Below are 26,823 nucleotides of genomic sequence, written 5' to 3' on the forward strand. Positions count from 1 at the left end.
ATGAGTCTATGAAAAGGTATTAATATTGCTTCAGAGAATTTGAGCTTTACAAGGAACCTTGCCTACATGTGAAATCAACTTCTTTCAGATTTGAAAAATCAAGCTACAGAAAATTACCAACTTTCTGTGAGTCACAGAGGAATCATGTGACCAATTCACTACCCGTGACAGTTGTGACCATCACCCCTGGATAGGTTGCCTGGGGCTGTGAGCTCGATTGATCAGAGCTCAATTAATTAGTATGAGAAATCAAGGCAGCCTAAGCTTTTGTCAGTTTTCTTGTCCAGGGCAGTCTTGGATTGGACCCAGTTTCTGTTCCACCAAGATCAGTGCTAAATGATGCCATCAATGGTGTAAAGAGAGTTTGGGCTATGCCATCTCTGTCCTAAAAGTGCCAAACAGCAGGTGGAAACTCAAACGCCAAACTCAAATGTTCTTGTGACAATCCGGCCAGGAGTGGGACACCCAGAGGAACAGACACTTGATCTGCGTCCATGATCGGCTGTGGAAGCGGGGGATGGTGGACCCTGGAGGACACAGGCCTATGGGGGCGGTAGCTACTAGATCCAGCTGAAAGATGCCAAGGAGGAGACTAGCCCAGTGCTATCGAATTGGCTGTGTGTTTTCCACGATAAGCCAGAAATCAGGATTATTATATGAAAACTCCCAATTTTTAAATGGTGCCAATCAATTCAAATAAGAGCACTGTGTGGCTCATACACCATAGGGCAAACACATCACATCTGCAGGCTAAATATGGTCTTTGTGCCACTGGTTTGCAAACCTCTGGCTTGACGATTTGGGCTGAAAGACACCTTGGAGAATACACAGTCCATCTTTACCATGTGGCCGATCAGGAAACAAAGTTTCAAGGTGAGAAAGAACTCACAACACAGTGTCTGCAGACTTAGGACTCAAAGGTGACAATTCTAATTCTTATACCAGATTTCCTTTTACCTCCAAGCTACCTCTCATGGTAATGGTTTGGTGAGATGTCTGTCTAGATTTAATGAATGCTCTTTAGGGAAGGGTATCTGATTGCTAAAGTGGATGGCAGAGAGAATTAAGCGGAGACAGTGAGGAAGGAAAATTTGTTTCTCTTAAATTACAGACCTTGACAGCTTCCCTAAACCCCAGTGCCAAATGACATTCCAGTTGCTATGGTAACAGTGTCAATAAGCAACATTCTCTACCAGGAAGCTGAAGCAGATACAGTGGCTATACATCTTGGAAGATGCTCATTCCTGTCTCCCTACAACTATGGCTCAGGAAGGTCCTGAGTCTCATCTACTGAAAGGCCAGGAGGTCAGCCCACTGAAGGCATACACCTGTCCTCTTCCTAGCATCATGTGTAATAGCTGATCTCTGAATTTGATTAGACCTTGGAGATCATTTGGTCCAATTGCCTCATTTGAAAGCAGAGGACACTGAGGCACAGAGCAGGCACGGCCATGCAGTGAGATCACGGCACCTCGGGAGCCTGATCCCAGAGCTTCTATGCCCAGCACAGGCTCTTCTCCTTGTACTGCCCCAGCAGGGCCCTTCAGAGTCGAGGCTGGCCTTTGTGCCACCTCATCTGTGCCAGCTCGGCTGTGTGAATACAATGAACAGAGGGTGTGACACGCAGCAAATAAAGCTCCTTATTGATTGGGAGGCCACTGGAAAGAGTTGTTTTCATGGACTTGGCATCAGCAATGTGCTCCTCTCTGCAGAGAGAGGGAGAGAGAGAGAGGTGATCCTTACCCAGAGAAATTTCCTCTGAGAAGAATGTGTTTTGAACTTGACTATGATATAGGGCTATAGATGTATATTCAACTACTTAGAAGGAGCCTATAATTATGCCATCCTCTCTGAGTGTGTTGTTATGATAGCAGGAGAACTTCAGGCAGGCACTCATGATGAATGGGTATCTTGATAAAATACCAGCCCAAACTTGGTGTGAAAATCTTTCTATTGAAGATGCCAGATTTCAAAAAGAGACACAGCTGCACCAGAGACAGTTACAAACAAGAGGATTCCATACTTGAAGTAATAAAAGAGAGACTTTCACTTTCTCACTCCCTCCCTTAACACCTTGTATATTGCTCGAATTTAACAATTCCTACTGTGTTTAATAAATACTGGTTACTTCTATGTCCCCAGCTTGACAGTGAGCTCATGAAAAATAGGAGCAAGCAGCAAAAATAAATAGGTCAGACTTTTAAATCAAACTTTTGCTTTCCTTTGCACCAAAGTGAATCAACCATTAGAGATATTATAGTAAAATCATCATTGACTTGATTCTGCTCTATTTAATTCACTGGCTGAATTCAAAAGACAGTGAAGCAAACTGTTAACTGCCTAAACTCACTGTTTCAACAGTCCATCTGATAGAAGAAAGATAAAGTAACCTGAAGAAAGCGGCTACTTTGATTAATAGGAAAGTAGCAACAATAGAGACCTATGGAGGTGATTTGATACCTGAGTGAGGAAATCTTGGGCTGTCAGCGACACAGTGCAGCTACTCATTCTTTACTGCTTTCTTGATCCTGCAGTGTCAGAATTCATTTGCTGAATAAAGAAAAGGAGTTTTACACTCTCAAAGAAGTAATAATGCTGCAATATGCCTCACTGGAAGCCTCACTCTAACAAACAAAGGAAATACAGGTGTCAAACATCATCAAGAAGACTAATGTAAATATTTGTATGTTAGATACTGAGAAAATAAGAATACTGTTGTTAATTCTCACCCGGGGCATCCTATCTTGTCAACCTATTTGTGTCTTTATAGCTAAAGTGTGTTTCCTGTGGCAAGCATCTACTTCTGCGTTGTTTTTTTTTAATCCAGTTTGAGAATCTCTGCCTTTCTATTGGAGTCTTTATAACATTAACAGTTATTGTGCTTACTGACATAGGATAAAATCTATTATCTTGTTTTCTATTTTTTTTTTCTGAGTTTTGGTTTCTTCTTCTTTTTTTAATGTTCTATTTTATTTTTGAGAGAGATAAAGAGAAACAGAGTGTGAGCAGGGGAGGGGCAGAGAAAGAGGGAGACACAGTATCCAAAGCAGGCTCTAGGCTCCATTCTGTCAGCACAGAGCATGACACAGGGCTCAAACTCACTAACTGTGAGATGGTGACCTGAGCTGAAGTCGGACACTTAACCAACTGAGCCACACGGGCACCTCATGTTTTCTTTCTCCACTTCTACTGCCTTCTTTTGGTTTGCTGGATATTTTCATGATGTTATTTAATCTAATTAGTATTGAGCTACACTTCTTAGTTTTCTTATTTTAATGTTTGCTACAGACTTCATAGTATACTTAAATTATCAGCTTGCCTTTTAGTGATTTTATACTACTTCATACATAGTACAAAACCTTAAATAGTATATTTCCATTTCTCCTCTCCCATTTCCATGATATAATCTTCCACCATTTACTTTTATGTGTTACAATCCTCACACTTTTTAAATTATTTTGTTCAAATAGCCAATTATCTTTTAAAGTGATTTCAAAAATCATAAAAAAGCTTTCACTTTTACCATATGGTTACCACTTCTGGTGCCCTAAATATCTTTCGGTAAATCTGTATTTCCACCTGTATCATTTTCCTTCTGACTGAAAAATTCTTTTAATACTTCTTACAATGCATGTCTTCTGGATATAATTCTTTGAGCTTTTGTATGTCTGAAAATTTTTTTACAGCCTATTTTCACTGGGTATAGAATTGTAAGTTGACAAAGTTTTGTCCTTCAGTACTTTAAAGATGAAGCTTCATTGTTTTCAAGATATCTGCTGTTAATTTTTTTTTTCTTCTGTATACATCTCTTTTCTTCTGGCTGCTTTAAATTTTTCCTTTATCTCTGGTTGTGAGCAGTCTTTTATTTCTTCCATGTTTCAACTTAATTTTTGAATGCATGTAACAGAGTTATAATGACTGTTAAAGTCCTTGCCTGCTAATTCTAACATCTGTGTCAGTTCTGGATTTCAACTAATCCTTCTCCTCATTATAGATTATATTCTCCTTTTCCTTTGCCTTCCTGGTAATTTTTTATTGGATGACAGACACTGTGAATTTTACCTTGTCATGTGTAATATATTTTTGTTTTCCTATAAATATTTTTTTTATCTTTCTCCTGGGAAGTAATTAAGTTGGAAACAGTGTGATCTTTTTAGGTCTTGATTTTAAGATTTATTAGGCAGCACCAGAGCTCACTTTAGTCTAAAGCCAATTATTCTCACTACTGAGGCCACACCTTTATGAGTACTTCATAGCATGTCATTTTGACAGGTTTGATTTTGAATTATGAGGTTTCATTTTGGCAGATGGGAACAGGCGCTATTCCTAGCCCTGTATAGGCACTGGGTACTGTTCAATTTAACCCTCTTGGATGGCTCCTATAGTTTCTTCATATGTATACACTGATCAGTACTCTGCTGAGTACTTGATGTGGAGCCTCTCAACATTCCTGGAGTTCTCTTTCTGTGCATATCTCTTCTTTTCAGTTCCTTGCCCTGCAAACTATAGCTTCCTTGGTCTGACTCTCTGTTCCACCTCTTCAATTCAGAGAATATTCTGGGATCTGCCTGAGTTCCTCTCCTCTGTGCCATAGCCTGGGAATTCCCTTAAGGCAGTAAGCTGGGGGCAATTGTGGGATATATATATATGTGTGTGTGTGTGTGTGTGTGTGTGTGTGTGTGTGTGTGTTTTGTTTTGTTTTTCCTGAGAGACCACTGTCCTTTATTGTCTGATATCCAAAATGTCTCAAAAGTCACTGCTTCACCTATCTTATTCTAGGGTTTATTTGTCACAGTCCCTATTATTCCATCTTGGTCAGAAGCAGAAGTCCAATAAACTAAAGTAACATTCTTTAAAGTGCTTCTCTAGGTTCAAGGATCTACTTCAGTAGATCTTCACTGAGCACCGAACTGATATTTGGACCAGGTTTATCTGTTCTCTCCACTTTTTTTCTTTTAACCATTGGATATTTTGTTCCATACAGTCACTCATTAGTGAGGAAAAACAAAAGGAACTGCACCAGGCTATGTTTATATTTCATAACTCTTTGCCCTTTCATCAGGTGCTTTCAGAATTACTTTGCCAGCTACGGTGTCCATCCAATCAAAACACTCATTGGCCTTAGAAGGTTCCTGCCTTCCACTGTGGCAGCCTATCATTCCTGTGACTTCAGTTGTGTCTATATTGCATATCACTCTCTCATGTTTTCTGAAAAAGGCAGAAAACCCAACTGCCAATGAAACAAACTCTTCTAAGCCAAAAGTCACTATTTTATTATTTATAATGAACGGCACTCTAAGAGATTCTTTCAAAAATTCTTACAGAATTCCATAGAAATTTAAGTCACTGTACAAGACTATTTCTAGAGACAGGAGTATTTTGATTCTCATCCTATCACACTAGGCAGGTGAGAAGAATCTTTACTTATATGAAACTAACTTTAAAATTATGTGCACAATCAAAACCATTTATGATATAGCTCTGGCTTCCAATAGGATTATTGTTTCTATACCAAAACTCACTTCCAGTAGTAGACTCTATCTCCTCAGATAGTTTATCATTCTCTCTTCCATTTTTTTTTTTAATCTTTACTTTGTACTTATGGCAAAGTGGTGTGCCAGGGACACCTAGTTGCTTATGTCATATCCATCTATTCCTTCTAGGTATTGACAGATTCCCCTGTTTCAACAACAAAAGCAAACAAAAACACCTATAACCTCAGACTCCCTTGCAACTAGACTTGTCCATATGACTCTTATCTGCTTCTCCTAGGAGTACGTGGAAACATGTATGAATCCATAATACACCTGCTGCTTTTCTCCCATTTACCACTGCTCCACCCTTTCCTTTCTGAAGTCATGTGTGATGACTGGAGCTATTGCAGCCTTCTGGCATTCAAATGACAAGATCACAGAGACCTTGACCCTGGTCTTCAAGCCACTGAACTGGCATAGCAGTTGTCAGTCTCTGACTTTTCCCAGCAGAAACAAACAAACCAAACCAAACCAAACACAACTTGATTTGTGAGAGATACTCTTTCTTCAGTTACAGCTGAATCCAATCCTCCATATACAAATGGGAAAGAGGATGTTACCGCTGCATAATTACACAATTTCTATTTCTGCCACAATAAAAAGCAGTCATTTTTAGATTTTAAGAGGTAAATCAGTTCAGAACAATCCATTTTACTCATCTTCTAGCTCACCACTTTCAACCATTAGCCAAAATGTCAAGCATGAAAGCACGGATAGCACTGTGTTACAATTCTTTATTTACACCTCTGTTTATAGACTCTGAATTCTTCAAGGGCAATACCTGTGCTTTATTTATGCTTTCACCTTTAGAACTTAAAACACCTCTTGGCACCTATTAAAAGATTAGGAAGTGATTATTTAATTGGATTAGAATAGAGGCAGAAGCAGCCCTTTACTGCCATAGAGGAAGTTGTTCCCACAGGATCTAAACCAGGGCTCAGACACATGATATGATAAGCAAGCAGAAGGGAGCCAGAATATAGGGCCAGTACTTTGTCAGTGAACCAGTGTCACACCCCCTAGAACACAGGGAACCTCATGTGGCCCTACAAGGATGAAAGTGTCTTCTAGCATCCTGAAGAAAAATATCTTGCAAAAAAGAAGACTTGATAGATGCTTTAGCAAATACTCCTCCATTCCCAGCATTTTCTGTCTATAATTACATTTCCAAAAAGAGGGCAACATATTAAAAAAGAGGTGTCATATTTACTGCACTGCTTCCCTTAAACTGGATGGTGAATTATAAAGCACAAGTGGCAAAGAGCCAAACAATCCTTGCTCATTTAATCTTGTTTTCTCCTGTGCCAGTTATTGACCAATCAATTGCCTTGGATCTGGCAGGAGTGGTTTTCTCTGAGGGTCTGAGACCAACAGCAACCAGGAGCAGCTCAAACTGGATTTCTTCTCAGCCCTGTACATAAAGGTTAGACAAATTTTCAAGGCAGGAGACTCCCGAGCCTTGACTCATTGACAAATGAAACCGCCTGGGTATGAGATCATACTTCTGCTTCAAGGCTTGCAAGACCATCTTTGGGCTAGTATTGCTGTGATGGAAAGAGCAAATAGAGTGTTGCCCAAAGGGAGTAGGCAGTTTTGACATTGAAAATTATTTTGTAATTTTATATACTGGACACCATTCTCTTCAAATCCACATGGCTGCAATGCTAAGAAAGATCACTCATCGAGTAGAGCCTTGAGTATTTTGAATAGATTAGGAAAAGCAGAATTGAAAAGCCCAGTTTCCCTACAAGTTGGGGGAGGGGGTGGATGGATTTACAATGAAGATTTTTAAATGAAGGTTGAATTTGCAACCATTCATCTCAAAAGGCATGCCTAGACCACCTGATAAATAATACATTTGTATTATGCTTATGAAACATGCAGATGGAGTCCAATTTGCAAATAAATGCCTTGAGGAATTTTTCAAAACTTCACAGGTAACCAAATCCTAGGATTCTCTATATCCTTATTTGTGACGTTTTTATTTTATTTTGTGACAGTTGCCATAAATTCAATTAATCTCTATGGCAAATGAAATTTTGTTGGTTTTTTTTTTCTTGCTGAAGGAACAAAATGATCAAAAAGTTGGGAAGATGGGAGGCAACAAGCACATTTGCTAACAGGGAAATCAAACAGCGTCACATCAAAATGGGAAGAAAGGACATCTGGGCAGCCTTACCTACTAACCTTGTCCACCACCACCCCTCACCCCTCCCCCCCTGCCCCGCTTTCAGGACATTCTTTCCTTGCTATGGAAAAAAGCAGATGCAATTAGAACCTGCTAAGCTAATAGCTAAAATAATGCTCTGACAGCAAACAGAAACAGAAAGCGAAAACTTGGAATTTGCGGGCATGGAAAATACTGCAAGGGAAGGACAGTTGAATGTGTTCCAGGATCCTAGGGCAGCCCCTGGCAGCTGCCCAGAGCACAGCAGGTAAGCATGCCCAATATCGGCTTCTTATACCAAAGTGACAATTCTGCCTGATGTATATACCCATTGAGGCATACACATGTAGCAGGAACATGCATACAGAAATGGAAAAACATGACCGCTGAATTCCCTTTACACATGACACATGTTCTCTAGTCTGCAGTGACTACTGTGGGGCTCTGCTTTGTGACTGGCCCAACAGAAGCACAGCTCACATAGTCCCTACTATAGCCCCATGGGTTAAGTGATTACACGTCAAGAAATTAAAGCACGGGGAGGTGAAAGGCTTGCCAAGGTCAAATGGCCAAGTGTGGCAAAGCTACAATCAGAAATCAGGTCTGATGAGCCTGAACTCAGGCTTCCCACCTCACGTCTTCTCCAGTAGATGCCTATGTTGTGTGAAAAGCAGATGGTATTCCTACAACCCAAATTCTGTCCAACATGTGTGACAGAGCATGCTGGTTAAAAGGCATCTCAGTGTTCCTTTGGTAAATAAAGCGTTCATTAGTAATGGCAAAATAGTAAATTCTGATTTTTCTTAAAACTAGACACATGCCAAGGACAAAGATGGCAGAGGGGCATAAGAAAGGAAACACCTGCAATTCTCTTTTTGATGACCTAAATTTTTCCCCTCTCATGCTTGTTCTTCCAGGTCACACTGCTCCTGTGCAAGGAAAGACCTTTTCTCTCACTGGAGCCCAGGCTGCTGGAAAGTGTCTCCTGAAACAACAGGACACAGGGATAGCCCCACAACAACATAGCTCACCTGCTGAAACAACCCCACTGAACTAGATTCTGGAGCATAGACAGGGAGAGGAGCTGCTAAGGGAGATGTCACTGTGCAGGGAACACTCTACTTTCTGTCTCCTACATGCTGGTGCCAAAGAAGATGTGTGAGTCATAAATCAGAGGAAGGACGATTACTATGGCATGAATGATGAAGTGAGCAGAATGTCATTGGAATTGGGCCATTTCTCCAAGCTCTAGGGCTAACGTGATGCTATTTGTTGCATCATTTATTCACCTAATAAAGTGTTCAACAAATATTTATTGAGAGCCACCTATGTTCAAGGCTGTAGCTTTTCTCATGAAACTGATATTCTAGGAGATGGAAAGTTATGCAAATAAATAAATAAATAAATAGATGGATAGTTAGGTTGGGATAAGTTCTGCAAAACAGAAAGACACTGCTTAAGGAGGACAAAATCTACTAGTTTGTATAGTTCATATACAAACTAGTTATATAAGGTCAGGTGAGTCCCCTCAAACAAAGTAACATTTGAGCAAAGACCAAGAGAAGTGAGATGGACAGCTAGGAAAGGTCATTCCAGGGAGAGGGAACAGCCTCTGCAAAATCCTTAAGATTGGTAAGTGCCTGGTATGTTGGGGAAACATTAAGGAAACACTGTATGACCACAGAGGGAGCAGCAGGCAGCAAGGACAGAGAGGCCATGCTGGCGAGCAGATCACATGGAGCTGAAATACTCAGGACATTGAAAGGACTTTTACCATGTAACTCTGAATAAATGAAACTCACTGGAGAGTTTTAAGCTAAAAAGTCACTTTGGCTGTATACAAAACAAGAGTGAAAACAGAAACACAGCCAGTTAGGAGGCTAGAGCAATAATCCACAGAGAAATAGACCAGAATGGGAACAGTGAAGGTTGTGAGGAGTGTTGCATGTTGAGTACATAAGAAAGATAGTGACAAAGAGGGACACTAAGATATCTTTGGCCCAAGTGACTGGAAAAATGGAGTTATCACTAACTGAGAATGGGAGGAGGAGAATGGGAGGTGTTTTGTATAGGTTAGGCTTTCATGCCTACCAGGTATTAAAATAGGCATTAGACACCATCACCTGCCACTGCTGTGACTCCTAGCTCCATGATAAAGTTATATGATTTAATAGGATGCATGAATTTTATTGACAGCCATCTTTCCTGTTATATTGTGGTCTGTTGAGAGCAGTGATAGGTTTTTTTGTTGTTGTTGTTTTATCTCCACTGTGTTCCTAGCACCAAGCACGGTGCCAGACTAGTAGCCTGCACTTGGTAACTAACGAATAGGTGAATGGATGAAAGTGTGAGGCAGTGAGTCCTCCCAACACCTCCACGGGGTAGGTTCTGGGCCAATGGAAACTTCTAGTCAGAGAACCAAAGAACTGCACCAGTGGAAGGACCCATGCAGATACGATCGTAGTGGTACTTTCTCTTTCCCATTGGTTCAAATCGTACCTTCACTTCATTTTAAGGTTATCAGATGCTGATTTTTTTTTTTACTATTACAGAATTTAGGAGAATACAAAAAGATCTATTTCCAAAATAAAATGCCACAGAATTCTTTCCTTGATTTTAAATGGCACCATGGCTGCCTAACTCAAGTTTTCTAACACATCAACTTGAAAATTCATTGTGCGGTTCCTCCATAGTCTCACCCAACCCACCAGAACATTCCAGCCATACATTTTTGTGCCTCTGACATTACACCCTGGAACACTCATCCACATGCTAGCTTTCCCTTCAGTCAGGGCAGGCTGTGGCCTGTATTTTAGTTCCAGAAGGGTCCTGCAACAACACATTCTCCAAGAAAAGCTGATCTTCATGTGTAGAATGCCACCATTAAGAGGCATTTCTTTGTACTGACTTTCCCTTTTCAAAAACACTTTAACAAGATGGGTTAAGAAATGAAGCCATTAGGAGTGCCTGGGTGGCTCAGTCTGTTAAGCATCCAACTCTTGATTTCTGCTGAGGTCACGATCTCATGGTTTGAGAGATTGAGCCCCACATTGGGCTGCATTCTGACAGCATGGAGCCTGCTTGGGATTCTCTCTCTCCCTCTGCCCCTCCCCAATCCTCATGCATGTATTCTCTCTCTCTCTCTCTCAAAATAAATAAACTTAAAAAAAATAAACAAAGCCATTATTTCCTAGTCACATGTTATCAAACTAGAATGATCTCTATGTGAATCAATGGACCTAGAAGGAGATAGTTCACTAAGGGCATCTAAGACTGAACTTGGTGGGGGGCAGGGGGTGTCCTGGGGTAGCAGAAGAGCAATGAAGACAGACTCACCAGTTCCCTGGGGTGGCAGTTAGGGGGACATAATGTCCAGGTATTCAGAGGTCAACAGTTTCAGTGCCAGTATTTTTAAAACCCTCCATCCCATTACACAAGGGCAAGGGTAATGAAGTTAAAATCTTATCCGTGCTAGATATATTGGGTGACCTTTATCTGAGAAAAACTGTTCTATAGTCAGATAACTTGGGAGCATCCTTCTTATCACGTCCCTGCCTTGGATATTTACAATGGGCATCATTAGTGGTTTAGAAGCTGAAAGAAGTCTTACGTTTTAGAAATCTGTTTAACCTTGTTTCATATAACGTTTTTACAAACCTATATTTATTTATTTGGAACACAGTTTATAAGAGACAGAGTAAATTCATGAATTTGCCTTATCTGGAAGTTAACAGTATGAAAGAAAGGAGACTGCCCAACATTGCACAGCACAGACTTTCACCAGCTTCGAGAGAACCAAGTTCAAATCCTCCACTAAACTATTTACTGGCTTTGTGGTACAGTGAGTTGCTTAACCTCTCTGTGCCTCTGTAAACTGAGGATATAATTCATTTTTACTTCTAAAGCATGTAAAATGACACAGAATGAATAGTAATGAGGCTTCTATAACCTGGGCTCACCTTCGCCCTCTTCAAGAGTCTGCTTTCACCTCTGGTGAGCACTCTGGTTTAACAGTGGCCAGGAGCAGCGACTAACAGGAAGAGCTCTAGAGGAAGACAGGTTTAGTTCAAATCCTGGTTCTGCTATTTACAGCTGTGTGGTCTTGGGCAAGTTACCTGACCTCGCTAGGCCTCAGTTTCTTTATCTATGAAACCCAGCTATTGGGAAGATAAAAATAATAAAGCCCCTAACAGTGTCCAGCCAAGGACAGTACAGAGTAAATGGCACAGCAAAAAGCTGTTATGAGTGCTCTGGTTTTTATTTCCTGTCCCCATGCTCTTTATCTCGTGGGTTGGCGGGGCTACGACCTGCCTCCTTAATCCCTAAGCATTCGTGATCCTGGTACTGACACTCCCTACAATGGGGTCTCCCAAATCACTCCCCAACCCCCATTCCTAAACTGTAGCTTCCTCCTTGGGGCAAGCAGGGCTTGTAATTTACTGCAAGATCCCTGGCCCAGCTGCAGGGAAGGAGGACAGACAATGATCTCTCTTCCCACAGCCTCCCACGCATTACTTTTCCCTGCATGTCTGACGTTTGACTTCTAACTCCCCTCTGGCTGTGATTACTCAGGCAAAGTGAAGTGGACAGATGGAACAATTATTTGGAAAGCTCGGCCGTTGGAAAACAAAACAAAAAGAAAAAGAAAACCCTACACCAAACCATGCAATTGAGGGGAAAGAGTTTATTGGTTTAAATTATTCTTATTGCCTGCTGGCATCGATTGCATTTTCCAGGTGATTGCTCAGCGCTCCCATTAGTGTGTCCACATAGAGAAATGATATCTTCTTAGATATTGGCACCGTGCACAGCCCTCTCCGGAAGCAAGAGCTGTGTGTGGGCAAGGCTTGTCTATACAGCAAATTTTTGTCAGGTGACTCCAGTCAACTCATTAGCTTTCACAATAAGCACAAGGCATGTTGCCAGAGAGGGGAGAAAAGAGTCTTTGTGTGTAATAAGAAATACCACGTGAGAATAAAGTAAACTTTAAAAATCTTAAATTTGAAAACTTTCTGAGAAAACCATAATTCACGTTTTGTAAGTATGAGCCCAACAGCTCATGGGCTCAATTTCTGGCTCTGCTATACCTTTGAGGTGCCACCTAGTATAGATTACTTAGTCACGAGGCCTCTGTTTCCTGGTCTCCCCATGGGAGAGAACAGTAATCATAGAGTGATTAGAAGAAAGAGTGATGTATATACATCACTCTTAGCCTCGTGTCTCCACACAGCAAATTCCCAATAAACAGTGGCTGTAATTAATGAATGATGAACACGGAGACTTACGTTTTGAGTTACAAAAGCTAAAGACACAAAGCCTAGCCCTCCAGATGATGGCAGCTCAAGCTTCATACTCTATGGGTTCTGAGCTCTTACTTGTCTGGTTCAATTCATAGACTCCTCCAGCTTTAACCTTTGGTGCACATTTCTGTTCACTTGAGAGGTACCTGTATACCTGTATATACCTGTACATACCTACATACAGGAGACTTTCATGTAGTGTTTGGAGTCAATTATTCCCAAATACAATGGGAATGTGGTTCAATCGTAGCCCAACAGGGAGTGTAGATTGGCTGGGGAAGCTACAGGCCCTAATTAGACTTTTGAGGTGGAAAGAGCCCTCTTGGCAAGAGAGCAGGGTGCCTGCTTTGGCCCTCCCTGGACACCATCCTGCCTCAACTCAGGGAAATGTGCTACAAAATATAAGGTCATATACATAGTGCTTCAGATTTTCTGCTATTCTAGAATAAAAATCAAAGGCAAGCTTGGATAGCTTTAAGCCTAAATTTTTCTCATCTGTGTAAAAGGGTCAGCCAAAGAGGTCCAAGAACTTTCCTGAAAAATGATAAACAACTTTACTACATACTGAGTGCTTAATAGATCAGGCACCATTCTGGATGTTTTACAGGAATTGTCTTATTTAATTTTCTTATTTAATTCCTTCAACCATCTTCCTAGAGCAGAATCATTATTAAGTTTTATGTTTCCAGAGAAACAGAACCAATATGAGAAGAGAGAGAGAGGGAGAAGGAGAAAGAGAAAGAGAGAGACTGAGATTTATTATAGGAATTGGCTCACATGGTGATGAAGCTGAGAGGTCCCATCATCTGCCGTTTACAAGACGGAGCCCCCAAAAGCTGGTGGTGTAACTCAATCCAAAGGACTGACAACTGAAGGGCCGATATCAGTCTCAGTCTGAGTAAGAAGGTCCAAAAAGCAGGAGTGTCAGGGTCCGAGGCAGGAGAAGAGGGATGTCTCAGCTCCCCAAGCAGAGATTGAATTCGCCCTTTCTTCACCTGTTCACTCTATTCAGGCCCTCAGTGGACTGGATGACGCCTACCTGCATTGGGGGGGTGTTCTTTACTCGGCCTAGGGATGCAAATGCTACTCTCTTTCAAAGCCACCTTCACAGACGTGAGCAGAAATAATGCTTACCAGTGATCCAGGCATCCCCTTAGCCCAGCCAAGTTGACATCGAAGAGTAACCATCACGGAAACCTTTTGTAGATGAGGAAACAGGCCCAAGGAACTCACCGGTAACTGGTAGTCTTCTGATTCCAGAACCACAAGCCTTAATTGACCACTCTATGACCTATTGCAAGAGTTTGTTTCAATCTGGGAAAGAGCAGAAGCACCTGTTTTCCTAGAAAACACACTGATCTTGATGGGAGCCGTATAACCAATCCATGGCAGCCGATAAGGAAACCCAAACTTGAATCCCAGGTCTGTCTAAAATAACAATAATGGAGACAATTGATACTAATTCAACGGAGATAAAAATAACGGCTGTAATTTAGTGAACAACTACTTTATGTCAGCAACCAGTCTCAGCCCTCGAAAATTAACATAACAAACCCTCACAGAAACCGCAGCTCCAGTATCAGATCAGCCTGTCTTTTGTGCCTAACTCGGCATTTACCAGCTGTGAGATTTTCAACAAGGCATATAGTTTCTCTCTCTCTCTCCCAATTTTCCTCACTATAAAAATAAAAGTTGCTGTGAGAATTAAATGAGATAATGCAGTCAACGCTTCCACAGTACCTAGAAGGCGTGGGCCCCAACCAACATTAACATTACTAGCATCCCTCTCCTACAAGATGAGGAAACAAAAGTCTCCTGGAAACGTGGATGACACAACTCAGGTCACACAACTGGCAGAGTCTGCCCTCTGAGTCCGTTCCACCCTAAAGTCAGATGGTGCTTTCCACCTGACCAGTAACTCACACATGGCCACACGTCAAAAGAAACTAGACAACATGTTTAAAATCCAGGGCCTCTACCCCTATCCTAGGCCTGGGCTGTTGCAGGGCGAGGTCAGGAACCACCACCTCTCCAGCTCACACACTGCCTCCTTCTCCAGGTCTCCTCTCTTCGGACCATCTAGGGATTATACCTATTATCAGTGACTGCAGAGAACCCACCTATTTTAGCTTAGGGGGCCATGACAAAACACCATAGACTGAGTGGCTTAAGCAACAGAAAATTATTCTTCATAGTTCTGGAGGCTACAAGCCCAGGATCAAAGTGCCAGCACCGATGGGTGGTGGTGAGAGCCGTCTTCCAGGCTTGCAGATGGCTGCCTTTTCCCTGCTTCTTCACAAGGTGGGGGGAGGGCAGAGCATGCCCTCTGGGATTCCTTCTTATTGGGGCACTAATCCAGTCACGAGGGCTTCACTCTCATGGCCTCATCCCAATCTAATTACTTCCCAAAGGCCACATTTCTAAATATATCACACTGGGGGGTTAGGGCTTTTGGGGAGACATCATTCAGTCCATAGTACCTTCGTAATTAACTTAAGATGTTTTTTTCTGTTCCAATTCATCGGCAATAGTCTTATTGGTTGAGCACTTGTTTGCTGGGCACTGTACCCAAAGAACTATTTATTTATGCATTCATTATATATATGATGTATACTTGGTCTGCTTTCAGAAAAAAGGAAAAGGTTCCTTCTGGAAGTTCAAAACCATCACAGGAAACATTGGGATGGACACACCAATTTGCAGGCTATGGAAAAGAGGATAATCTTCCTGGTTGTTGTTTCCACTGCCCCATGGAATGATTCACACAAGAGTTGGCATCTGCCCCTATAGTCATGTTTTCATTCCCTCAGTTACTGTGGGAATGAAACTTCTCTGCCCTTCTGGGTTTTTGTGGCTGGGTTCAGTACCTGACTCATCAGTTGGCTCTGGCCTTCAGGTACCTCAGCAGAAGCAAAAGGCAGCATCTTTGTCCTAAGTGATGACCTGAAAAACTCACATCTCCACGTTCCTGAAGTAAAAATAATGCCGATGATGGTAGCAACTTATCTCTACCAATTGCTGACTGTGTGGCCAGCATGATTTCATTTAATCCTCCTCACAGCCCTAAGGGATAGGTACTATTCTACCCCATTCCGCAGAAGTGGAAATTGAGGCTGAGCGAGTCTAGGTATGTTGCTCAAGGTCACATGCAGCCAATATATTGGGGATCCACAGAGCCAAGCACATTCGGGTCTCGACAACATTGTTTTCATCTCCTGAAATGTTCTCTCCTACTGAGTTCCCCTACACACCTTGGCTTAGAAATAGGGCGTCTCACTGGCCAACTTTTCCACATCATGGAGATGGTATGAATACACAGGGAGCAGGGAGGGCATGGCAGCCAACAGGAAAGACCCCACCATCATCAGTCTAGAGAATCAAGAGTGTAAAACAGATTCCCAGACCCAAACCTCATTACTGACAGTATTAAAACTAATTGCAAGAGACAGCCACTGAGATGGTTGAGCAATTACAAATCCAATTTAATACATTCTCTCTGATCTTACTTGTCATGTACTAGAACTAGAATCAGAACCTAAAAATCACAGTGAAGTTGGAAATGCTCATTAAGCAGGGGATCTCAAATAAAGTAAAAAAGATGAAATTCAATTATATTTTCTCAGCCTCACTGGGTAAGAGATGTCTGCAAAACATCATTTCCCTGTTCAATGTGTATTTCTCAAGGAAAACACATAAACTGCACTCCAGAAAGCATTCAAATTTAAAAATGGTGATGAACCATTTGCCTGGCACTTGTGCCCAAACTTCCTGTGCATAAACAATTCTCATGAAGTATTAAATGTATATATTAAGAAAGAAGTAAGACTGAGAACCCATTTTCCTTTTTTTTAAATATAACTTATTGTCAAACTGGCTTACATACAACATCCGGCGCTCATCCCAACAGGTGCCTTCCTCAATGCTCATCAGCCACTTTCCCCTCTCCCCCACCCCCCCATCCACCCTCAAGTTGTTCTCTGTATTTAAGAGTCTCTTGTGGTTTGCCTCCCTCCCTCTCTGTTTGTGACTAATTTTTCCCCTTCCTTTCCCCCATGGTCCTCTGTTAAGTTTCTCAAGATCCATATATGAGTGAAAACATATGATATCTGTCCTTTTCTGACTGACTTATTTCACTTAACATAATACCGTCCAGTTCTATCTACATTGCTGCAAATGGCAGGATTTCATTCTTTCTCATTGCCAAGTAGTATTCCATTGTATATACAAACCACATCTCCTTTATCCGTTCGTCAGTGGATGGATATTTAGGCTCTTTCCATAATTTGGCTATTGTTGAAAGTGCTGCTAGAAACATTGGGTACAAATGCCCCTATGCATAAGCACTCCTGTATCCCTTGGGTAAATTCCTAGCAGTGCTATTGCTGGGTCATAGGGTAGCTCTGTTTTTAATTTTTTGAGGAACCTCCACACTGTTTTCCAGAGCGGCTGCACCACTTTGCATTCCCACCAACAGTGCAAGAGGGTTCCCGTCTGTGAACCCATTTTCCAAGGAGACTGGCCTGCTTGCTACCAGCATGCCCTCCTCTTCAGGGCCTGCTCCTGGTGTCGCCAGGGCCCAGATGTGCATTCAGAAGCCATCTCAGGTGATTTCCAGTTGAGTTCTGGAATCTTCCATGCACCTTTATAGTTTTTTATACACATATTGGATATTTACTCTTTACAATCAGAAATGGGGCAGGACAGGGTAGTAGGGTCTGAGATTAGGTAAGCACAGATTTAAACTTGGGGTCTGTGATCTTGACCACCACATTTCATCTGTCCATCTTGGGCCTCAGATCCAGAATGAACGTGTGGATGACAGCAACTTCCTAGGGCTATTGTGAGGCTTATGTAAGCCACATAAGACAAAGAGCTAAGCAAGTAATGGGAACCCACTAACCAATATGATCTCTACTACCAACACCACATCCCTGCTACTGGTATTATCACCACTGTTACAATTCCTTCTCCTTCTCCAACTATCACGGCTACTATCACCACTATCCAATCACAACAGCTATTATATTTTAATAAATGAAAAAAATATCTTTTCTACCCTCTCTTTCTCTTGTGTTCTTTTGCTCTTTATGTGTAAAATGAAGAATAAAGTTTTTTTTCCTGCCAAGTGAGGAGCTTGAGAACTGGAACTTTAATTTATTTGAGCAGACATGTGTCAGTGTTACTCTAAATAAAAGGTCCCAGTATGTTCTGCTGAGGTATTTCAGAAAAAAAAAAAAAAATGAAGTATGGGGCACCTGATGGGCTCCATTGGTAGAGTGTAGGACACTTAATCTTGGGGTCTTATGTTCAAGCCCCACATTGGGCATGGAGTTTACTTAAAAAAATGAAACATGGGTAAATAAATTCATATTTCAGTTCATTTCCCACCTCCTTCCCAAAGCCTTTGCCTCACAATGATGTTTCCCTTCTCTGAAACAATTATCATATTCGCTAATTTTTTCATGGTTGTGAGAGTTATCTTCCCAATTAATAGACTTCCTGCAGTCTGACTTTAGTACCATAAATATAGCAGGCATTCCAAAAATACTAATCTTTGAAAATGGTACTCAAAAAAACCAAGATTCCAAATCCTATAAAGATATTTAATAGCTCAGGGGCGCCTGGGTGGCTCAGTCGGGTAAGCATCTGACTTTGGCTCAGGTCATGATCTCACAGTTCGTGAGTTCGAGCCCCACTTCGGGCTCTGTGCTGATGGCTCAGAGCCTGGAGCCTGCTTCAGATTCTGTGTCTCCCCCTCTCTCTGCTCTTCCCCACTCGCATTCTCTCTCTCTCTCTCTCTCTCTGTCAAAAATAAACATTTTTAAAAAAGACATTTAATTGCTCATGTAACCCAGAGTCCTGGATTAGGACAGGGAAGGCTGGATCCAGGAGCTCAAAAGATACCCTTAGGGTCCAGTCTCTGTATCTCTAGGATCTACTTCCCTCTCTGATGTTTCTAGGTGGACAGGTCACTGATGCTCACATCCTCACAGCAACAAATCCAGAGGAAAATAGACGGCCCTTCTCCAGCCACACCTACCCTGTATGTCGCAGGGTAGGTAGCTTTGCAGTGAATAAGCTTCAGTCATGTGCCCACGCTGGACCTCCAAGTGGGTGCTCAGCCCCATCCAACCACCTGAACGAAGTAAGAGGAGAAAATGTTTCCCCGAAAAAATTTTGGAATAAGGGAGATGGGCTGTAGGTGGGGAAAAGCCTTTATAAAGATCTGTCTTATCTTGTGTAACTACATTAGCTCTAAAAACAGTAAAAACAAACAAACAAACAAACAAAAAACATAGCAGATGCTCAAAGTCAATTTTGAGATTGATAGATTTTTGTGCATCAGTCCTCTGATATAAATCCTAATTTGTCTTTCCTTATGTTTCTGCTTTGTGGCCAGATCCTAAAAAGGTAGAAATGGTTCGCTCACAATCAACATCATTACAAAGTTCAGATTAATTCAGGGGTGGTGAGTCCTCAAATGAGTAGTGTCACCTTCTCTCCTTAGTATACTGTACATTTTCCCCCTGCACTCTGGGGAGTAATCCCTCTATCCCCTGGACTTCTACTTGATTTAGCTCACATATTTGCTATGGCACTTGCCATATGGTTCTTTGCTGTTATGTATATTAGGCAAGATTGCTTAAACGATAAAATTCCCAATTCTAAAAGGCTTCAGAAAAAAATTACCAGTTCACAAAACCGCACAGTTTGGGGATAGTTGTCCTTCAGAAATGGCTTGATTCAAAGTTCATATGATGTCAACCTATGATGTCAGGATAGGGTTTTTCTCTGTTTGTTGACCTCATTCTTAATATTTACTATATCTTCAGTCCCATTACTCAAAGGCAGCTGCCACAGCTCCAGCCATTGTCTCCTGTTTACCTCTAATGGTAAGAGGAAGAAGCTCTTTCTCATCATTCTCATGGTAATTTCATTGCTTTGCGCCAGCATTATTTGGGGCTTCTGCTTCTTACTGGATCAGTCACTGCCCAAAGCAATGGGGCTCCCTATCACCTGAGGTCTAAGTCACAGGCTCCATCCCAGGGCTAGGTGTGGAGTAAAAGTTCAGTCTAAAAATGAGGAAAGGATCATTCTCAGATGAATATCCAATCTGGTAACAGGAAGAAAATTGTATGCAAAGGCCACAGAAACAACAAATGTGAAGTCCGATTCTCCCTTTGGATAATGCATTGATTCATTCTCTTGACGGCAATGCCTGGTGTTGTGAGTGACACAGGCCGACAGGGTGCTTACTAACTGTTTATTAGAGGGAAGGAGGAAGAAAAGGCTGGGTGAACCCTTGATTAGATATTCCTGACATTTCATAAGGCTTCAATCAGGACGATCTTCCTTGGGAAAGCATATTTGAAATGGGATTTGGAATCGGGGAATCCAAAGTTACTCATCAGTTTGATTAGCATTAGCCTGTGCCAACTAAAAGTTTTCCACAAGCATTAGCTGTTTGCTCCCCTTACTTGAAATACTTCTTGGTGAAAGCACCAGGGAAAAAAATAATTCATGTCTTAATGAGGCCGAACTCTTAACTTTTGGCCCCTGGAATTACAAATTGGGTCCTGGAGTCATGTGATAGAAGAACAATTGCCCATTTTGGAAAGAATTTTGAATCGCCACTGACAGAACCGGCAAACTGATTTAGTAGCATCTGCCTTGATGAGGTAATTTACCTTCCCTTCTGAGCTTTGCTATATTTGGGGGCCCAGTGAAAATTCAGTGGCAATAATAGTTATCTCCGCACAGGAGTTAGTGGCCTGATGAGAAGACAAACCAAGCCAGTATCAGTGTTGCTTCTTCCATGCAGATGTCACTGGTACAATATAGAGGCTCCTTCTTTTTTCACTTTCCCTCAAAGACCAGACTATCTGAGCACAAACACAGGAATTGGAAATTACACATTCAGAATCGTTGATTTTCTTACGCCCCTGTCGAAGCCACTTAACCCTCCTTCACTCTTCAGCACCCTGCTCATCTCCCCCGTTGACTACAAAGCAAAGACAGGCTTAGGGTCCTCTGATGAGGACCATCAATACCTGCAAATTCCTCCGAAGTCTGAGTTCTCAAGAGCTCAATTTCTTTTCTTTTTTCTGAAGAGAAAATAGCCTGTATTCAGTATACTTTATATTTAAATGATCTCGAACGAAATCTATCTGCCTCACGAGGCTAGAAGGTAGGAGAAGGCATATTGTTGAAGATTCAACACAGGGGTGTGTTGGAGTCTAACGTCGCCAGTAGGTAAGATATTCTATTTGTATCATAAAAAACAAACTATAGAAGGTCAGCTATGGGAACATCAAACTTTTATGAAGTTTTATTTTAAGGTAACTATCAAATCATTATCAGTCATTAAAAGCTTGGGCACAGCACCCTAAGTAAAGAGGTTGACCTGTTTCTGTGGTAACAAAAGAGAAGCAGGTGGGAAGTGAGAGAAGGAAATAACACAGAAAGACTCAAAAGGACCTTGTTGACTGTTTGTTTTTTCTTTAGGTTTCATGACTCCATTACACTCAGGACCTCAGGATGTGCGAAAACATTATCTGCCACTACCATTTTTGGAAAGATTCTAACTTCTTGATGTTAAAAGCAGAAGCTTGGCCCAAACCACTGTAATTAATTTCCAACAGGTCTAGAGTTTTTTCTGGCTTGATGCAGAGAATTTAGGAGAAGAGTAATGGGTACCATGAGATGCCTACTGAAATGAAAGAAGTAGTAACAGATTTTGTATAAAAATAAAATAAGCAAGGCCCCTGGGGGATTAAGCATCTGGCTCTTGATTTCAGTTCAAGTCATGATCTCATGGTTCGTGAGATTGAGCCCTGCGTCCGGCTCTGCACTGACAGTACAGGACCTGCTTGTGATTCTCTCTCTCCCTCTCTCTCTGCCCCTCTCCTACTTGTAAGCACATGCATGTTTGGTCTCTCTCTCTCTCTCATGATAAATAAATAAACAATTAAAAAATAAAGCATTTTTCAAAGAATCAGATTCTGAAAACTGCTATCAACTGATGGATCTATAGAAAAACAGAGACTAAATTCTGAATACAATCTACAGGAATAATTTCAACATTTATTTTTTTTTTTCAATATATGAAATTTATTGTCAAAATGGTTTCCATAAATTTCAACATTTAAAACAGATAATATTATCCTCAATTTAGGTAAGAGTAATAAATTGTTCATTAAACAAATTTTGGAAAACTCTAAACATTTAAGGGAAGATTAAAATTATAGTCTCATTATTCCGAAATAGTTACTTTAAGTATTTCAGTATTTTTCCTCTATTCTCACCTGCATTTATTTTTTGCTTTTTTAAAAAAGAAACTTTCTAAGTCTAAAAGTAATTCACACTTATTAGGAAAAACTTGGAAATTAGAAAAGTATAAAAAGGTTTTTAAGTTACTTGTACATCTATAAGCAAGCCATCACCACCGTTAATATTTTAGATATATTTGTTTCTAGTATTTTAGCATCAATGTTTACATAGTTTTCACATCCAGTGCTGCCCGGGGTTTTGCATTTAAAAATTACAATCATACAGGGGCAGCTGGGTGGCTCAGTCAGTTAAGCATCTGACTTTGGCCCAGGTCATGATCTCACTGTTCGTGAGTCCGAGCCCCGTGTCAGGCTCTGTGCTGACAGCTGGGAGCCTGGAGCCTGCTTCGGATTCTGTGTCTCCTCCTCTCTCTGCCCCTCCCCCCACCACACGCACACGCTCTGTTCTCTCTGTCTCTCAAAAATGAATAAACATTAAAATTTTTTTTTTTAATTGCAATCATACAACCCAGCAACTTCATCCTGGGGCAGTCGTCCTACAAAAATGACAACTTGCATTCATACAGAAACCTGTGCACAAATGTTCACAGTAGCTTTCCCAGTAACAGCCAAAAGTGGAACACAACCTAAATGTTCCTCAAAGGCTGAGTGGTTAATCAAACTGGGATGCATCCATGTCACAGAATACTACTCAGCAATAAAAAGGAAGAACTAATTCTGTGCAAACATGTGAGTGAATCTCAAGTTAATTACACAGAGAGAGAAAAGCCTATCTTAAAGGTTATACATCATATATACTTATAGAACATTCTTCAAATGATAAAATGTCAGAGAGGGAAGACATATCAGTGGTTGCCAGGAGAGGAAGGGCAAAGGGGTGCCTGTGGCTGCAGTAGGGTAGCAGGGAGAGATGCTTGTGTCAGAACTATTCTAACCCCTGACTGTGGCAGCGCTAACACAAATGTACACATGCTCTAAAATTGCGTAGAACTGAACACACACACACACACACGCACGCACCTCCAAAACTGGTAAAATCCAAATGAGATCAGTGGATTATATCAACATCAACTTCTTGGTCGTGATACTATACCATAGTTGAGCACAATATTGCCACTGGGAAAAATGAGTGAAAGGTACAGAGCATCTTTCTTATACTATTTCTTACAACTGCCTGTGAACTTACAATTATCTTAAAGAGTTAAGACAAAACAAAGCAAAAACCAAAACAAAACACAGCGTAAGCATCTCACCATGTAAACATAATTTCAGATAGGAAAATTCTCTGTAGAGGTAATTTTAAGGCTGATATAATATCTTAGTATAGGATCATCATTTACCTGTTTCCCTAATACTAGATATTGAACACAGAGTTGTGTGCAACATTAACATATCACAACAGTGCAAAGGTCTCTGTGCATAAGACACTATCCCATGTCAGAGTATTTCTTCACAAAAATATTTAATAAAGTGAATGTCATAGGATATTAAGAATTATAATGCAAAAATAAGCTCCTACATTCAAATATATTTGGGAACGAGCTTTTTCATTCTGGGAATTCTCACAGTCTTTTATGGACAAATGTATGCTGTGAGTCAACCAGAGGTAATAATGTAATCAATGTTTCTAAAGCATATTTTCTCTGAAAAACCCCATGACAGATTAAAGATGACCTCTAATTCTTTGGCTCTACCAGTCTGCTCCCTGAGTCTTGGTGGGCTCTGTGAGTGCTTTGATCAGTGGAATAAAGCATAAATGACACCGCACCAGTTTGTGGGCAAAAGCGAAGAAACCAAGAGATTCCACTTCCTATCTTTTGAAAGGTTCCCTTTGGGGGAACTGAGAAGCCACATATGAATAGCCTGTAATTGCTCTGATAGCCCAAACTAGCCATGCAGAGAGGTGCTGTGAAAAGAGGGAGATCATCAGCCACCCCCAGCTGTTCTAGCAATCCCAGCTCAGACATTAGACATGTGGGTAACACCATCTTGAAAATTTTAGCTGCAACAGAAGCAACTGGAGTAAAACCAAGTAATCAAGCCAACAGCCAGAACTGGGACTCCAGATATATGGTACCGATGAAGCTTTCCCACATATCTCAAGCCATTTGAGAAACCTGGCTGAACTCATTATGGAACCGAGATGAACTATTCCCACTGTGTGCTGCCCAAATTCCCAAACCATAAAATCGTTGGCACAATAAAATGGTTGTTTATGCCATGAAATACAGGGCTGTTTGTTACACAGCAGTAGATAATCATTACACCTCTCCTTTTTTTTGTCCATAGTGCTGCATGCAATTTAAGATCATTTGGCCTTAGAATTAAAGTACCAAAATACTCTGTAATTTACTAACGGTGTTACCTCGGAAAATCAACTTCTTCAAAACAGTTCTCTCATTGGTACATATATGTTACTCAGTTGGGAAGCTAAATGAGATTATGCCTCAGTGCTTAGTATCATTCTTGGTATGTAGTAAGTCCTCAGAAGTAATTTCATCTACCCTACCAACGGTCAACCAGGGCTATGTCATACAAGAGAAGAGTTATTACATTAAAAAGCACATCTGTTTTTACTCTTATAAGGATGGTTAGATTGCTTTCCAGAAAGTAAGCACAGGTTTACATTTTTATCACTATAAGTATGAAGGTGAGAAAAACATTTTACTCTGGAGCAGGGCTTTACCAAATTTTTCTGTACTGGGCCAGACAGTAAATATTTTAGGCTTCTGTGGGCCATATGACTTCTGTCACAACTATTCAACGTTGCTGTTTAAGCATGAAAGCAGCTACAGACAATTTGTAAACAAATGGGCAGGACTGTTTGCGATAAAGCTTTCTTCACAAAAGTTGAGGTGGGCTGGGTTTGGTCTGCAGGATTCACCTTGCAAGTCGGACACAGACGGGTTTTACCCTGGGGATATACTCATAAGCCTGTTGAGTAAATGAGGAACTTAGTCCAGGAAGAACTACCCTCAAGGCCCTTGTGGGTTCTACTCTTTCAAAACAAAATGGCTACTTTTCTAGAGCGCCCAGAGGAGTGTAACTTCAATTTTGCACATTACTTCCCACAAGATTAGCTACATCAGCTGCTTCTACACAATTTAATTGGTAATGATCTATGCGCAAGGCATACATACTCTAGTACTTGGTTGAGCTTGCAATTAGGAAAGTCAGCTTTTTTTCTTGAAGCAAAAATGATTTGGGTTCTTTTTTAAGCACAAAATAGATATTCAGAGTTAACTAAGGCAATAAGCATAATCACTAAATATAGACACTGGGCTTTGACAGAAAAAAGGCCTTGGTTAGCAAAGAAAAGGCCTGAGTTCTACTTCCAGTGTTGGCTGCTAACTAGCTGTGTGACTCTGGGGAAGTCATACCCCTGGGCCTCAGTGTTATAAATTTTTGAAACGGGACTAAAAAATTGTTTCCTTGACTGCCTAGTATCATTTGGAAAAGTATAAAATGCCACATGAAGTTTATAAATCTCATATTTCATCATAGTTTACTGTTTATGTGTCATATCCCCAATTAGAATATGAGCTCCTTGGGGATAGGGGTGATGTCTTAAGCATTTTTAAATCCCCATTTTCTTGGTGTAGTGCTTACATACTCAGTAACTATTTGCATAATGAATAACTAAATGGCCAGGCAGCTATGAGAGTTTGTGGACATCACCATGGTTAAGAGAAGAAATTAAAATGAGATTAATTATCATGAAGCAAATCAATACATTTTGACAAAATATTTGAAAAAGAGTAGAGTATTATTTATGCCAGGAATTTCATGGGGCCATCTTCTCGTATATTCCTGAGATGTGAAAAGACTTTGTGTCTCAGGTGACTCACTCTGTATCGAATCACCAGCCAACTTTCGTTCAGAGAGTATGTATTAGGTAAAGATGACGGCCCCATTTTTAAACTAAAAATGACGGCTTTGTCCCAAAGCCATGTACACAAATGGCATTTGCAGCCTTTGCAAAGAGAAGAAGATATCACTGTTGTGCTCTTTTCTGTTATGATTAAAAGTAATATTGTTCCTTTAAGAAGCCTAAAGTGAAATTGAGACAGATGGATGGATTCAACAAGTACCTGTAAAGCTTTTTGATCAGTACAACTGATGCTTTAAGGCAATATCATCTCAAGGAGCAATAGCATTTAGGGGAAATATTTAGCTCTTTGTAGAGTGATACATTTCTTCTCCTTCACTGGTTAAGTTGCCCATCCTTGAATGAAACTCTTAGAGCCCTAGAAAGCTTTGGGCCTCTCCCCTTGGCAAACACACAGGACAGAAGTTCCTGCTGCCATGGTATTTTATATCCATTTTGATGAACTGATCAACAGCTTGCAAATGAGTGTTTCCTCCCAAAAGATCTCTACAAAGGAAAAATTTCCAAGAGCATGACAGTTAAATAATGGATATACTTAAAGGACTGGACACTAATTTGTGTTAAATAAATGTTTTCTTGGCAATATTGCAGATTTTCACATCTTCAAGTGAGGACCCTGCATTAGCCCTTTTGTACAAGGGCC

General features: G+C 40.9%; 1 long non-coding RNA gene across 1 annotated transcript; it reads left to right on the forward strand.

Moving 5' to 3' along the window:
• The first annotated feature begins 1,195 nt into the window (after positions 1-1,195).
• Positions 1,196-9,012, forward strand: LOC125935612 (uncharacterized). The gene is made up of 5 exons (XR_007461719.1): positions 1,196-1,305; positions 2,535-2,673; positions 6,843-6,957; positions 7,769-7,969; positions 8,619-9,012. It is a non-coding gene; the product is annotated as an uncharacterized LOC125935612 (long non-coding RNA).
• The last annotated feature ends 17,811 nt before the right edge of the window (positions 9,013-26,823 follow it).

The sequence above is a fragment of the Panthera uncia genome (genome assembly GCF_023721935.1).
Source record: "Panthera uncia isolate 11264 chromosome A1 unlocalized genomic scaffold, Puncia_PCG_1.0 HiC_scaffold_17, whole genome shotgun sequence".
Taxonomy (NCBI): Eukaryota; Metazoa; Chordata; class Mammalia; order Carnivora; family Felidae; genus Panthera; species Panthera uncia.